Consider the following 13,876-nt stretch of genomic DNA (forward strand, 5'->3'; position numbering starts at 1 on the left):
TCCTGGGAAGACAGGTTCTTTCTTATAAGAGGCTGAAGCAATGAGCAAATGTCTGGCTGGGCTTTCCTAGGGTGCCCGGGACAGACTCTGGATAAAGAAGGGAACCAAAACCCAATAAGCTGCCACTTGGTTTTGGCAAGAATCAACTGAGATGCTAACTCCAAATTTGCTCTACTGGAAAGAAAGCCATTGTTCTGAAATGATGTGGTAGAAAGGTACAAAGTTGTGTCTAGCCTTGACCTCTAACTGCTTTTCCTTCTCACTATTACACTAGGAAGCACATGAATCTTCATGTTCTAAAAAGTACTGTATCTTTTCCAGTTTAGCAATTGTACACTACATTGCCATGAGAACTGGCTTCTATGCATCATCGAGGTAGTATAGAAATTACAATAAACAACCCGTTTTTCATATTTTGTCTTGAAAAAATTACTTTCACAAGTATAGCTTTGTTAGTGCTAAAAATGCATTAGACACATTTTCACAACTGTTTAATTCCACAAAGGGAAGCCATCAGTTTCAATCCTATACAGCGAAAATTGCACCTGCACCCTGCTGACAAGCAGAGTTGCAGAAACTTCTATGTGAGGAACAGCATTTCATTATTGGAATGGGGATTGTTTGTGAATTCTGTGACTTCTGGGCTACACATGTGGAGGAAAAATTGGAGAAGGGTTTAGCATAATTTCCTGGACCTATTCCAATAACCAGGGACGCTCTGGCTCTGATCCTGCCCATTTCACTTACTGAGGTAGAAAAATGGACTAAGACATAACCCAAAAAGTCAGGCTCTATTCACAGCCTTGAGAAAACTCCCAGGCTTAAGCAAGTTTTGGAAGCAAGGGGATAGGTACTTAAAAGGGGGTGTGTATGGAAATAAAAGACAGAAACCATTTAAGAAATCTGCTGCTACTGCTGCTGCTGACCAGAGCATTTCCCTTAGATATCCAAGGAACAAGGCTGCATCTTTTTTTCTGTATGTGAAAGTGTTCTTTTCAGAGTCATTTTTAACTTAATTTAAGGGTGTGCCAGTTTACTTGAAAGTAGGAACTCCACTTCTGGTGCTTGGGAGCATTGGCAGCAGAGGTAGGAGGCCCCTTAGCCCTCCAGATATTAGAAGATGGGGCAAAGAGTGTGCATAGTACAGCATCAGGGATGCCTGGAGGCTCAGGTGGGTCAAGGGAGAACAAAACTGTTTGATATGTTAGGAGTTCTCTCCAATCTTTGGAGAGGGACTGGCTCAAGTTCGATGATTCAAAGATATGACCTGCTTTTCTATGAACCATTTTAGGCATGGATTTTACAGGAATAACTTGGGACTACAAACTTCTAGGAGGACCATGGAAAGGTTAACTGAGATTCCTTGAGTCTTCAAAAACAGGGCAGCTCTCAGTACCAGAACAGCATCAGGGAATGGCCTCTGCCTTTGTTGCTGGCTTCTCTATTCAGTGCCCAGGATATAACAGTGTGATGGTGCTCTAGCTAGAGCATGTGTATTGACCAGCACTGAGGTGTACATTGTTTCTCTGCTACTACATCCTCAGGATCATCATTCACTTCATTAGTCACATGAGGGCAATTTACTACCTGTGCAGAAATTTTGTTAAGGTTTCCCACAGAACTTGCATTGACTATCCTCATCTTTTGGCATTCATAACTCTTTCACATCCTTATTCAGAGTTGATAGGATCATGTCATGACTCTTCTCAGGGCTTATTTTGTTTTTGTGTGTGGCCATGCTTGTGAATGTCTTATTTCTGTCATTTGGGTATTGTTGATACTCTGTGGCTCTGTAAAATGAGAAGTCCTTACATAACAAATGCAACAGAACTTGGGAGCATAAATATTTACTGTATCAAATGGATTTCATTTCTACTAATTCATGGACATGTTCAACAAAGATGTATCAAGTGCAAATCATACTGCAGATGTTCTAGGTGCCAGAGATATGATAGTGAACAAAGCAGAAATCAGTGTTCTTCTATAGCTTGTACTCTAGTGGGTTAGTAATATAATTCCTTTCCAAGAGGGTGTCTGCATAATTTATCATTAGGTCCAGGCCTGAGAGCCTCTCCTAGCATCTGAGCAGGTTACATATTACACAGCATAGAACACAAGCAGCTTTTCAGTAAGCAGTAGTACGCTTCAGTTCTATCTATTGTGGAATACACCTGCCAGAAGTGACATAGCTCATCACTGTCCAGAAATGCTCCCAGCATACTCTCTTCAGTAATTCAGCCCTAAACACATTCTCCTCCTAAGAGACTTCAGTGAGACTAGCAGCATCGTTCACTGTGGAGCCTCTCTAAATGGTTTCTAATAACTCAGGGCTGTGGTTCCCTTCTTTCCCCCTTCTTTTCCACCTTTATTTTTAGTTTTTTCTCTCTCTTCCCTTCTTTTTTCCCACCATGATGTTGCTGATACTGCAGGAGTAGGTGGCAAGGAAAACTTTGCTTGGTGACTACATAGAGTTATGTACAAAGTTGAATTTGCAGTAGCTTCACCAATATTATAGATAGAGCTAAATCTGAAAAAACTTGTATGCCAAGAATTAGAAATTTAATTGAGTGAACATTGTATTAGCCTAACCTTGTACTCTTATTGGGCTCATTGTCTGAGTATGCACATATGTGTGCATGCAGACTAATATATAGACAGTTCCCTTTTTCATAATCTGAAGGTGATGCTCCTGCTGCTAGCAATTATCATCCAAGAGTGACTTGCTGTAGCTGAAGAATTTGGGTTATGATGAGCAGACCTTTTGATTTCTAGCTGTGGTTTCTATATATACTGTGGTAATGAAGCCCCTTTAGCTGCAGTTACTTAGTCAGAATAATTAGAATCCCTAGGTAAGATGCCAAATTGAACCACATTTCATACCAGAAATGGTTATTCATTTTGTGAAATTATACTGTATATGGCTCCAAATGAAAATTTTTAACAAAAAAATCAAGCACTTCAAAATAATCACCAGAGATCCTAATCAGACAACAGGCTACTCCAAACTTCAGCAGGTCACATACATCAGCTTTTGCTGCCACCACATCCTGCAATGTCAGCAACATTGTCGTTAGACCCAGTATTGCTCTGAGAAATCTGACTTCTCTTCTCTCCCCATTGTCGGTTTCTTTCTGTAACCTTCACATTGCCTTTCTACCATGCATTACATCCCACGTGTTCTATAATCCCCTCACTTTCCACAGCAGTGTACCCACTGCTGAGTCAAAGGCAGGTGCTCTTTCACAACTGCAAACCCAGTACAACTAACCTCAATTATGGTCCAGGTTCAGGAGAGACAAATAGGAAGCTGAGGTCTTGATATTTCCAGGCAACCAGGAACACAGAGGCAGGAAATCTGCTCAGCTGTATTGTGTTAAGCAAGGGAACTTGGAGGACCATATGTTTTCCATTCATATCTCTAGGTCTGTGGCATGGTAGAATGGAATAGAAGAAAACCGTTTAGAAGGCTCACTGTGTAGGGATGAACATGTTAGCAGGGTGGAGAAGCACCCAGGAGGAAACTGGAAGTGAGTGCAGGGGAACTCAGCTTATGCAGGTATAGTAGAGGGAGAGAATTTTCTTTCTTCTTTCTTCTATCTGATTTTTTAAGGGTTCCAGTGCCAACAAAATATTTGCTGTGAATCCATTCAAAATCAAATAGCAGTCAGCAGCAGTCAGAAGAGAAAGCTAAATAAGCCTTGAATTGGCATGCATGCCTGCATTCTCAGTACTTGGGGGACAGAAGCAGAGGGTTAGTATGTTTAAGGTCAGCCTGGGATATATAGAGAGTATGAGGCTATTTTTGGCAATATACCAAGACCCTGCTAACAAAACAAAACAGATAATGAAAACACACACAGACAAACAAAACCCACAACTAGAACTACTCCACCACCACCAAAATACCAGGATCCAGTCACCTGGAGGAGCTTTTAATCAGTACTGAAGTGGGCAGTATTTGGGGATTCTTCATTCATAGTAATTGCATTAATTGAACCCTGCTTCAGAATTTGGTCTACTGTACTCTCCAAAGTATACTCCCCAAGCCACTGTCTTGAGTGGATTGCTTTATCCTATAGAGACTAAAAAGGAAGTGTAGTTATTATAAGAGAGTATTTAAATGTGCTCAAATTATCAGGGGTAAAGAAGTCTTTGTTCCTGGTTGGTGGGATATAGAACAATTATCGGATACATTTCAGCATTCTGTTACAATCTAACATGCTATATCACCAGTCCTTCCTTGACTCATTTTGCAGATGGGCAAACAAAGTCTCAGATACTACACATGTCTATCTTCTTATACTTCCACTATTGTGCCACTTTGATTTCTTCAAACATAGCTATATAATGTTTACAAAATGGCAAAAAATAAAGATAGACAATAGAAGAGATTTATAAAGCATCAGGAAATACATAGCTATCTAATGTTCCAGTCTGTACTGTGTCTCTCTACTGCTCTATACTAACAAGCTATTCCAGAGTGTCATCCTGCAGATGAACTGAATTTTTCTGATGCCTGGCAAGGGTTAAATATAATCTTTTCATTTAGCAAATCAGGCAGTAGGAAGTACAGGATGCCTGATTCTTCTACTGTATATCTCCTATAGTCTTAGAGGGTGAGTAGAGACAGCATTCAACTTTTGAAGGAATCTAAGCCACCTTGGAGGCTCCTTTAAAAAGGAACTACACCATCCAACCTGGGTTCTCCAGAATGTGGAATACATCTTTTTTTCCAAAGGTCAACCAAGTTACCATGGACTCAGGAGAGATAAAGCCAGTCAAGCTTTGACTAGCTATTCAAGGTCAAGCAATAATAAACTGGATTCTTAACGTTTGCTTAAAATATGAAGGGGCAGTAGTCAAAATCAATGCCTGATTCCTTACCAAACTTTGCTGTGGTTAGTGAAGAAGTTGTCTCAATCCCAGGAAAGATATCCTTTCATCCACAAGATAAAACATGGATTAAATTAACTCAGTTCTTCTGAAAGTCTTCTTTTCTCTCCAAAGTTCCAAGATACTAGTTCTCTTCAGTTCTGCCTAGTACCTTGCCTTACCCCACAACAATGACCAGAAATGTCAGTAAAATTAACTGTCCTCATAAGTGATTTAGACATGCCTTTTGGCTTTTGTTTGATGCCTGAATTTGGTAACTAATGGTGAGAAAGGTTAGACTTCCTTTAACTCTTCCAAATCTGCATATAAAAATCAAGTAAGCGGTAGCCAGATCTTGAAGATCAAATGCAATTCCTTATATTTGAAGGCCACAGGTGTGTCAGTAGAATCACTGAAGTGATGCAAGGATTTAGTGAAGATGCTAGAGGAGGCCTCCAATGTTTTTGGTTTCTGCATTATCTGTTTCTTGTAATTGTTCCCTCCCAGCAAAAGCTCAAACTAGTCTGCTTTATGCTCTTTGAAATTTCCACTGTTCCCTTCTGCAGAGTACATGCATATGCACACCTGTGCTGTGTACTGTACTTCATAGCCATAGCCTCCTCTTGGTACAGCACAAGTTCAAGAAATCTGGCCATCCTGAGTTTCTAGATTTAGGAACAGGCCAAGGAAGGTATTTGATATTGAGCCACAAATCAGTCAAATTATTCATCCTCCACTGTTTAAGAAGTAACTTGTTCTCAAAAAAAAAAAAAAAAAATCAGATCTGAGGTAAGAGGAGTAAGAATGAAAAACAGAATTGGATCAATTTCCTGCAAATTTCTTGACATTTCTTCCCATTTACCCAAACCATAATGTGTGAGTGTGTATGTATGTGTGTGTCTATGTGTGTAACTGTCTGCCTGTCTTCTGTGTATGTGGTGGTTTGAATGAGAATGACCCCCGTATGCTTGCATATTTTTGAGTGCTTAGTCCCTAGTTGTTAAAAATTGTTCTAGGAAGGATTAGGAGTTGAGGCCTTATGGGAGGAGGTCTGACACTGGGGATGGGATTTGAGGGTTCAAAAGCCAGTACCATTACCAATTAGTTTCTTTCTCTATTTTCTGCTGCCTGATCAGATGTAAACTCTCAGCTGCTGCTCTGATGCCAAGCTTGTCTGCCTGTTGCCATGCTCCCATCATGATGATCATGGAGTCACCCCCAGAAACCGTAAGCAATCCTCCTGTTAAATGCTTTAAACATGGTGTCTCCTTACAGATGTAGAAGGTAGTATAGTATGTGTATTATATGTGTGTTGTGCACACAAATACATACACACTCACACACACAAAGGAGGACACCAGGTATCTCTTATGGCTCTCTGTCTTATTATCTGAAAGAGTTTCTCACTGAACTAGACACATACTATGTTGGCTAGGCCAGAAAGATCAAGGATTCCCTTAGTACCTCAATGTTGGGTTTACAGGAATGCACAGCCATGTCAGACTTTTTATGAGGGTACTGGACAGTCAAAATCAGGTCCTCACATGTGTACAGGCAAACACTCTTACCTACTAAGCTGTCTCAGCCTTCTGAACCATTTCTTTAAACGGGATAACCATCCTTTGTAGCTATGACATCCATTCTCTCAGTACAGTTATGACAATAATGTCTTGGCAATGTATTTATCTAGAAACCTCCTCAATATGGTTTTGGAATTTAGTGTCATGCTCCATAGTGGGAAGAGAGGCTCTTTAGCAGCAAGAAGTAAGCTACCTGTAGTGATATGCTTCCTTCTCAGAGAGACAATAGGTACATGCTATGGGCAACTTTTGAGTTTCCTGCTTTAAAAAAAGCCCATCCTTACTAGATATGGTGGTATAAGTCTCTAATCCTAGCATTAGGAGGTAGAATCAGGTGGATCACGAGTTCTGAGCTAGCTCAGCTAGATAACAAGTACAGGCCAGCCTAGACTATATGAAACTTTGTCTCTAAAAGCAAAACACAAAACAAACAAAGTCCACCCTAAGAATGTTGGTGGATGGCCCAGGGTTAGGCCTTGCTAATTAACAGCCTACCATTGTCTTGAACTTAGTGTGAAATAGAGGATTGACTCTAATTACCAGCAGATCTTCTCCTTCTGTGACCTTGATAAGGGGAGGCCAAAACCCCACCCTCTAACTGTGGAATGTCATGTTGCCTTGGGGAGATTACAGGTTTAGCTTCCTTCCCCCCCCCCAAGACCCTGTCCAGCAAGCACTTGGAATTCCTGGAATGGCTCTCCATGCAAATCCTGTACCCTAAACTGTACAGTGTTAAATACCTACCCTGGAAATCCCTAGCTCCTTCCCCCAAAACTATATAACCCTTGATTCACCAGGGTTAAAGTTGAGCTGCCTCTCATGTCATTTCCAGCATACTCCTCTGTTCTGTCAACTCTACTCTCCCTTTGTCCTCGTGGTCTGAGAAAAATCCGAGGATCTATCCTATCTCTGGGAGAATACGGCACCTCTGTTTGTTGTATTGAAAACTTTATTATGTAGAGGGAAATCTGTCCCTACAAGTTGACCTTTGTCTGCTAGACATTTTTTATATGGCACTTCCATAGCCATCATTTTCTTTGACTCATAAATATCAGTCCTAGAACCATGCTCAGAAATGACAACTAAACATCCAGGTCCAACAGACAGGACTTTTGGCCCCTAACAACTTCTCAAGTATATGTACAGCTCCAAGATCACCAGAGCCTGGCTTATAGAGAACACAAACTATATGTGTGCTTATTGAATAAAGAATGAGTGTTTGCAGGAACTGTCTAAAGAAAGAAGAGGCTCACTGCTTGGGTTCCACTGCTTCTTTTACGCTCTACTTCTCCATGTACTTAAGCAAAAGACATGTTGTTTTGTGTTGTTGGTGCTGCTGCTGCTGCTGCTGCTGCTGCTGCTGCTGCTGCTGCTGGTGGTGGTGGTGGTGGTGGTGGTGGTGGTAGTGGTGGGTATTTGGAGCAGGTTTTATTCTGTTTATTTTTGTCCTTTATATTGGCAACACATACTGAAATGGCACTGATTGGTGTATTTTCTTTCACTCCATTCTTCTCATTAAGTAAGTCAGGATAGTAAGCTCCTTAACTATCTTCAGAAAGTAGACAAAGTGGGCAGGCTTTGGGTAGCCTACTTGGGTTCAAATCTTCTTTCTGCTACCTAGTATGTGACCTTTTACAGGCATTTTAACTATCTCAAGTTCTTGTATCCCCAGTTTTGTCTTACTTGTATTGCTTTGTTTTTACACAGGATCTTGCTATGCAGTCCATGCTGTTAAGTGAGAAAATAAACCACTCCATCAGGGTAGTTGTGACTATTAAGTGGACTAAGAGATATTAAGCACTAAAGCAGGGTCAGGTACATATCACTTGGTAAATGATCATTGTGACTCTCAGCCCTGGAGCCCTTCTCTCCTTTCATTTGCTCCATGACCTGAAATGGTTTTGTTCTAGGTTTCCCTAGCTTAGTCGTGAGAAGATACCAGATTCAAGAAGGTGGACATTATAAGGAATACCATTTAGAGCAATTGCCAATACTTACTAGGCCATTGGTACTATGGCTGATAAAGCATTCTGAATGAGGGCGTGGCTCTGGCAGAAGAAGATAGAAATATTGCTAAGGTTATAGAGGACTAGAAATTGAGAGGACAGAGAAAACAAGGAGACATAGTGGGGAAAGGAAAAAATGAGAAGGCAGGGAAAAAAGGCTCATAAATGACAGTGAAAGGGTAGAACTAAAAGATACTAAATAGCTCCTAGAACATGAAGCATAAATGAGGGAAAATAAAATTAATATCTCTAGTGGGAAAAAAGCAAGGAAGTAAGACACGTCTTGTTTCTGGAAAACTCCTATAGAAAGGAGCAAGGGCTGGGGGCCTTTGGAGGCTGGTTACTGCCGTGATGCTCTATGTCTTCTATTACCCTGTGAATCTGTCAGCAGATGGTTTCTTTCTGCTTTAGTTTCTTTCTCTCTCTTTTTTTAAAATATTTTTATTTTCTATATTCTTTGTTCTGCTTTAGTTTCTATCACCAGGGCATAGCCCTTGGTGAAGTACTGCTGTTTCCATCTCCAACACATTTGCTATGCTGTGAGACCTACTGGCTGTTGTCTAGCTACTTTTTGATAAGTTGCATGTCTAGGAAGATAATAGAGGAATTACATATTGGGAACCCAGAAGCAGATGCCTGCATACCTCTTTTCAGATGCATGGGAAGACATGTTTAACAAGCTTTTTTTAAAAAAACATGTTTAATAACATCGTGGATGGGGAGATTTGAGGAGATTTTGTAACACTTTCCTTTGTAAAATAAAGGTGAGCACTTCCCTAGAAAACTTGGATCAACAAACATTTTGGTTTGTTGAAGACTAAGGGGTTTCCATGGAAACAGAATTTTCAATGTCATTATAAAACTAAGCAGATACTAATCAAACCAGGATTCTTGGACCTCATATGAGGAAAAAAAACCTAAATTTCAAGTAGACACAAAGATTAAAGAAGGCTCATGAGATTAAGGAAAGGCCACCAAGACATTGCCCCACCTGGGGATCCATCCCATATCCAGCCACCAAACCCAGACACTATGGTGGATGCCAAGAAATGCTTGCTGACAGAAGCCTGATATAGCTGTCTCCTGAGAGGCTCTGCCAGAGTCTGACAAATACAGATGCAGATGCTCACAACCAACCATTTGACTGAGTGTGAGGGTCCCCAATTGAGGAGCTAGAGAAAGGACTGAAGGAGCTGAAAGGGTTTACAACCCCATAGGAAGAACAACAATATCAACCAACCAGACCCCCCCCCCCCAGAGCTCTCAGGGACTAAACCACCAACCAAGGAGTACACATGGAAAGACCTGTGGCTCCAGCCACACATGTAACAGAAGGTGGCCTTTTCAGGCATCAATGAGAGGAAAGGCCCTTGGTCCTATGAAGGTTTGATGCCCCAGTGTAAGGGGATACTAGGGTGGTGAGGTGGCAGTGGGTGGGTGGGAAAGCACCCTCATAGAAGCAGGGGGAGGGGGTAGAATAGGGGATTTGTGGTAGAAAAACTGGAGAAAGGGATAACATTTGAAATGTAAATAAAGAAAATATCCAGTTTAAAAAAAATAAAAAAAGAAGGCTCATGAGACAAATTCAGTTTGGCTGTGGTACACATAAGCCAGTGATTGGGTAGTTCAGTTTCTGCTGTCACCCTAACATCTTCATCTTACTCATTATATGTAAGGTGATTCTCAGAGTTCAAATACTGAAACCAAATGCGATATAGGAAACTGAATACTTCAAGACCCTATGGTGACCTGCCTAACCAAAGATTCAGTGACAGTGCAGCCCAGGCATCTGTACTTTCATATCTTCCTCATGATAACGTCCACAAAATCTGACATGAATTAAAATGGGGGAATGCTTTCTAGACAACTGAAACCCAAGGGACACACAGACATGAGCGAACTTGATTTCCCCAATACAGCAGGTTTACAAATACCTTGGCCCTGAGTGGAGGCCTGCTGTGCTCTCCATCCGTGCTCAGCTGCCTTGCACACTTGCCTGAGTGTTGCTTTGTTTTTAATTGGGAAGGAGGCTTAAATATCACCACTTTACTGGCTTCTTACTTATCTTACCCAGTCTCTTTATGTCATTGCACTCGGAGTTTGTCATCCCACATCCCTGTGTACATACATGCCCTCCCTACTAGACTTGGAGTCCCCAGGGTTGGGGTCAGGCCTATTTGTCTCACTGCTGTGCACTTGCAGCATCTAGCACAGGAACCATGACAGAGGTTACAAAGAAGCACTGTAGCACATCTCAGCCTATGGAATGATGCTAAAAGGCAATGTTTCCATGGGGCCAGTGCTAGACACTCTCTTTGCAAGGTCTCTAGCCAAACCACTTTGCCCAGATGAAAAGATAGCTACTGGCCCAATGTGTCTTAACATGGGGGAAGGGGAGAAGGAAAAGAATGAGAATCTCAATCTGCTCTTTTCTTCTCATGACACTAATCCCATTGTGAGGACCCCACACTCATCATCTCAGTGAACCTCATTAAGCTCCAAAGTCATCAATTCTAAATGTCATCATGCTGAGTGAGAGTAAGCGCTTCAGCAAATGACTTTTATGTCTGCAAAACCATTAATGGGTCTGGGCAGATGGTTCAATGAGTTACAGGGCTTGCATCACAAGTACGAGAATCTGCCTTCCGGTCCACAACACCTCTATTAAAAAGTGTGGCATAGCTGCACATTTCTGTAAGCCCAGCACTGGGGTAGGGTGTGGAAAGAAGAGGATATTGTATTTGGCTGGGTGTTAGAATAGCAAATAAACTTTCTAGGTTCAGTGTGAGACTTTGTCTCAAGAGAATAAGACAGAGAGCATTAAAGGACACTTCTGGCCTCCACATTTGCACCCCACCCCTACATGCACAGACAAGCATACACCACACACATACACACAAAAAGTGTAATCATGGGTTGAAAGGGGATAAAACAGAAGAAAAAGACCCAAAGAAAAAGTACAGGTAGAAAGCAGCCAGTACCGTTCCCCTTCTCTATAGGTTCAAGTGTTTAAAGGGCATTCTTATATCACAGCCAGAAGCACAGAAAAGAGCAAAACTAAGGTCTTGGGAAGGAGAAAGGAGAAGACCCATAGCTCCTGCTAGCCAGGTAAATACCTAAGGGTAGGGGACAGCATTCTGCGTGCTGTAGCTCTTAGCTTGCCTACTCAGTATTCTTGACCCTGCAAGAATGCTCAGTTTCTTGTCTGCAGTCTGGTGAGAAATGGGAGCACAGGTCCCCATGCAGTATTCCCAAAGCTGCATACAATTCTGAAGGCCTGAGGCAACTTGCAAGAGAATGTCATGTTCCCTCTGCGTAGACACCTGAGAGCACCTTGAAAGGTGAAGCTCTAAGGATCAAGGGCCCGTGGCCTCTGATGAGCAGCCAGCATTTCTGAGTATTCACTAGGGCCCCACACTGGCTGCTTTATACATGTCTTTAACACTCTTTGAGGTAGGAGCTACTGTTGACCCTCTTAGAGATGAGGAGACTGAGACATGGCAGAGTGAATGGGTTGTCACCATCACACACTCAGGAACAAGAACTGGACTATGATTCTCATGTTCTGTCCATAGAGCTCAAGATCAGAATCCCTTTCTAAAAGTGCTATCTCATATGTAAGGATAGGACTCAGGCATAGGGAGGCCAGCCATGGTCCTGGATTCAGTCATTCAGTTAATGCTAGAGCTGGAGCTAGCAATTAAATCCCTTCTCCTCCTCAGCATCTCTCCATCTAATGACTCCAGTGTTTCTTCACTAGTGATAACTTGTCCTCGTGTCTCCAGCCATATAGAGTACAACCAATCTAGACAGTCTCTTTAACCCTAGGGCTACATCAGCTGTGAGACTGTGAGTCCATGGTGAGAGCAGGCCTTCCAGTTTGGACCAAAGTACTGGAGAATAATATCAGCCCCATCCAGCACAATTGTCACTACATAGTCACTTTGTGGCCGCCATCTTCCAGAGGTTCCTTTAGCCTTCTTTCTTGCTTAGGTAGCAGCTGCTAGCCCTGACACCGTCTGCCTTCCTTTTAGGCTTTCTCTTTGGCTAGCTGTGTGACTGGACCTAGACAGGGTTGCTCACCCCCACCCAGGGCTTTTACTGAGAAAGACTTGGTTATACCCAGGCAGCAAAAATGAATAATTCAGCAAAGGAAGCCCAGGAATGTTAGTGTTTCAGAGCAGATTCCCTTGACAGTAGGAGAAGCAAAAACACAATGCATCTTATGGGGGTGGGGTGACAGAACACTGCTCTACTATTTGTGTGTGTGTGTGTGTGTGTGTGTGTGTGTGTGTGTGTGTGTGTGTGTGTGTGTGTGTATTTAAAACTGAGATTTGGTCCTTGTATTTGGGATATTTATAGGTAGAACGGTGCATTCAACAACCTTCCAAGTTCTCACCCTAGACCCTTTGGCCAGACTCCGATTGGTTTGGTAGAGTTTAGAGCAAAGAATGAGGCTAAGGAACTGTCTGTGTCAAGCTAACATGTCAAGTTTCCAATTAATGACTTTATTATCAACGGTACCTCCCTATCACCAGAGCTGCAGCAGAGGGAAGACTTAGACTCTAAGGAACTCTAGTTTGGTACCAGGATCTGTCATTTATTAGTCATATTGAGTTTGGAAAAATACTATCCTTGACTCTCATTATTTTTATCTGTGGATAGAACTAATGCTTTCTACATCTCAGTATTTGCATAAGTGTTGAATTGGAATGTACATTATGTCCTGACACTTAGTAATTGCTCAATAAATGGAAATTTCAGTATATAGATGCTATTGCTATTTAAAGTGATCAGTAAATTGCTTTATATACATAATAGACTTAATTATAAAATCTTCACTAAATATTTATTATATGCCTAGAGTACTGGAGACAGTAGTCAGCCCAATCATTTGCCCTTGCAGAGAATCCAATACCTCTCAACAAGTGTTTGATGGAATAAAGCTGGATCTCACATATACTTAGAAAGTCATATATGTAAACTGTTTGAGGTCCTAGAGGTTGTGGTTGAAGAGATTGTTGTTTTTCTAGACTGTTAGATTCAGGTATTCACTCAGGCTATGAGAAGAGTATGTAGATTATATCAGTCACTGGGGGAGGGCCACAGAGGAAGGAAGATGCAAATTTAAGGAGGAAGCTATGTCAGTTTGCCAATGAGGACATCAAATCCATTAAGAAAATAAAATGAGCAAGTGACTTTTACGAGCTGTGAACACGAACAAACCTTCTAGGTTTGTCCCTGAGTTTTTCTTCCTCAACTTACAGCCTTCCTTGTTAACGAACTGGGTTTGGGAAAGTTAAGAATTCAACCATGTCTCTTCAGTATAGGACCAATGGGAGTTACCCAAGCATTAGCTACATGTCTGATTTATAAGTCAAAGGCCAAGTCATAGTGTAACTCAGTGAATTTCTTACC

At 41.6% G+C, this 13,876-nt stretch overlaps 1 protein-coding gene across 5 annotated transcripts in view; it reads left to right on the forward strand.

Annotated features, from left to right (window-relative positions):
* Plp1 (proteolipid protein 1) overlaps positions 1-13,876 on the forward strand; it is a 62,136-nt gene that overhangs the window by 10,475 nt on the left and 37,785 nt on the right. For all 5 annotated transcript variants that reach the window (XM_052170476.1, XM_052170478.1, XM_052170477.1 and 2 more), the window contains one exon: positions 6,009-6,099. The gene's annotated coding sequence lies outside the window, so the exon portion shown is untranslated. The remainder of the gene's footprint in view (positions 1-6,008; positions 6,100-13,876) is intronic.

Source organism: Apodemus sylvaticus, chromosome X (genome assembly GCF_947179515.1).
Source record: "Apodemus sylvaticus chromosome X, mApoSyl1.1, whole genome shotgun sequence".
Classification (NCBI taxonomy): domain Eukaryota; kingdom Metazoa; phylum Chordata; class Mammalia; order Rodentia; family Muridae; genus Apodemus; species Apodemus sylvaticus.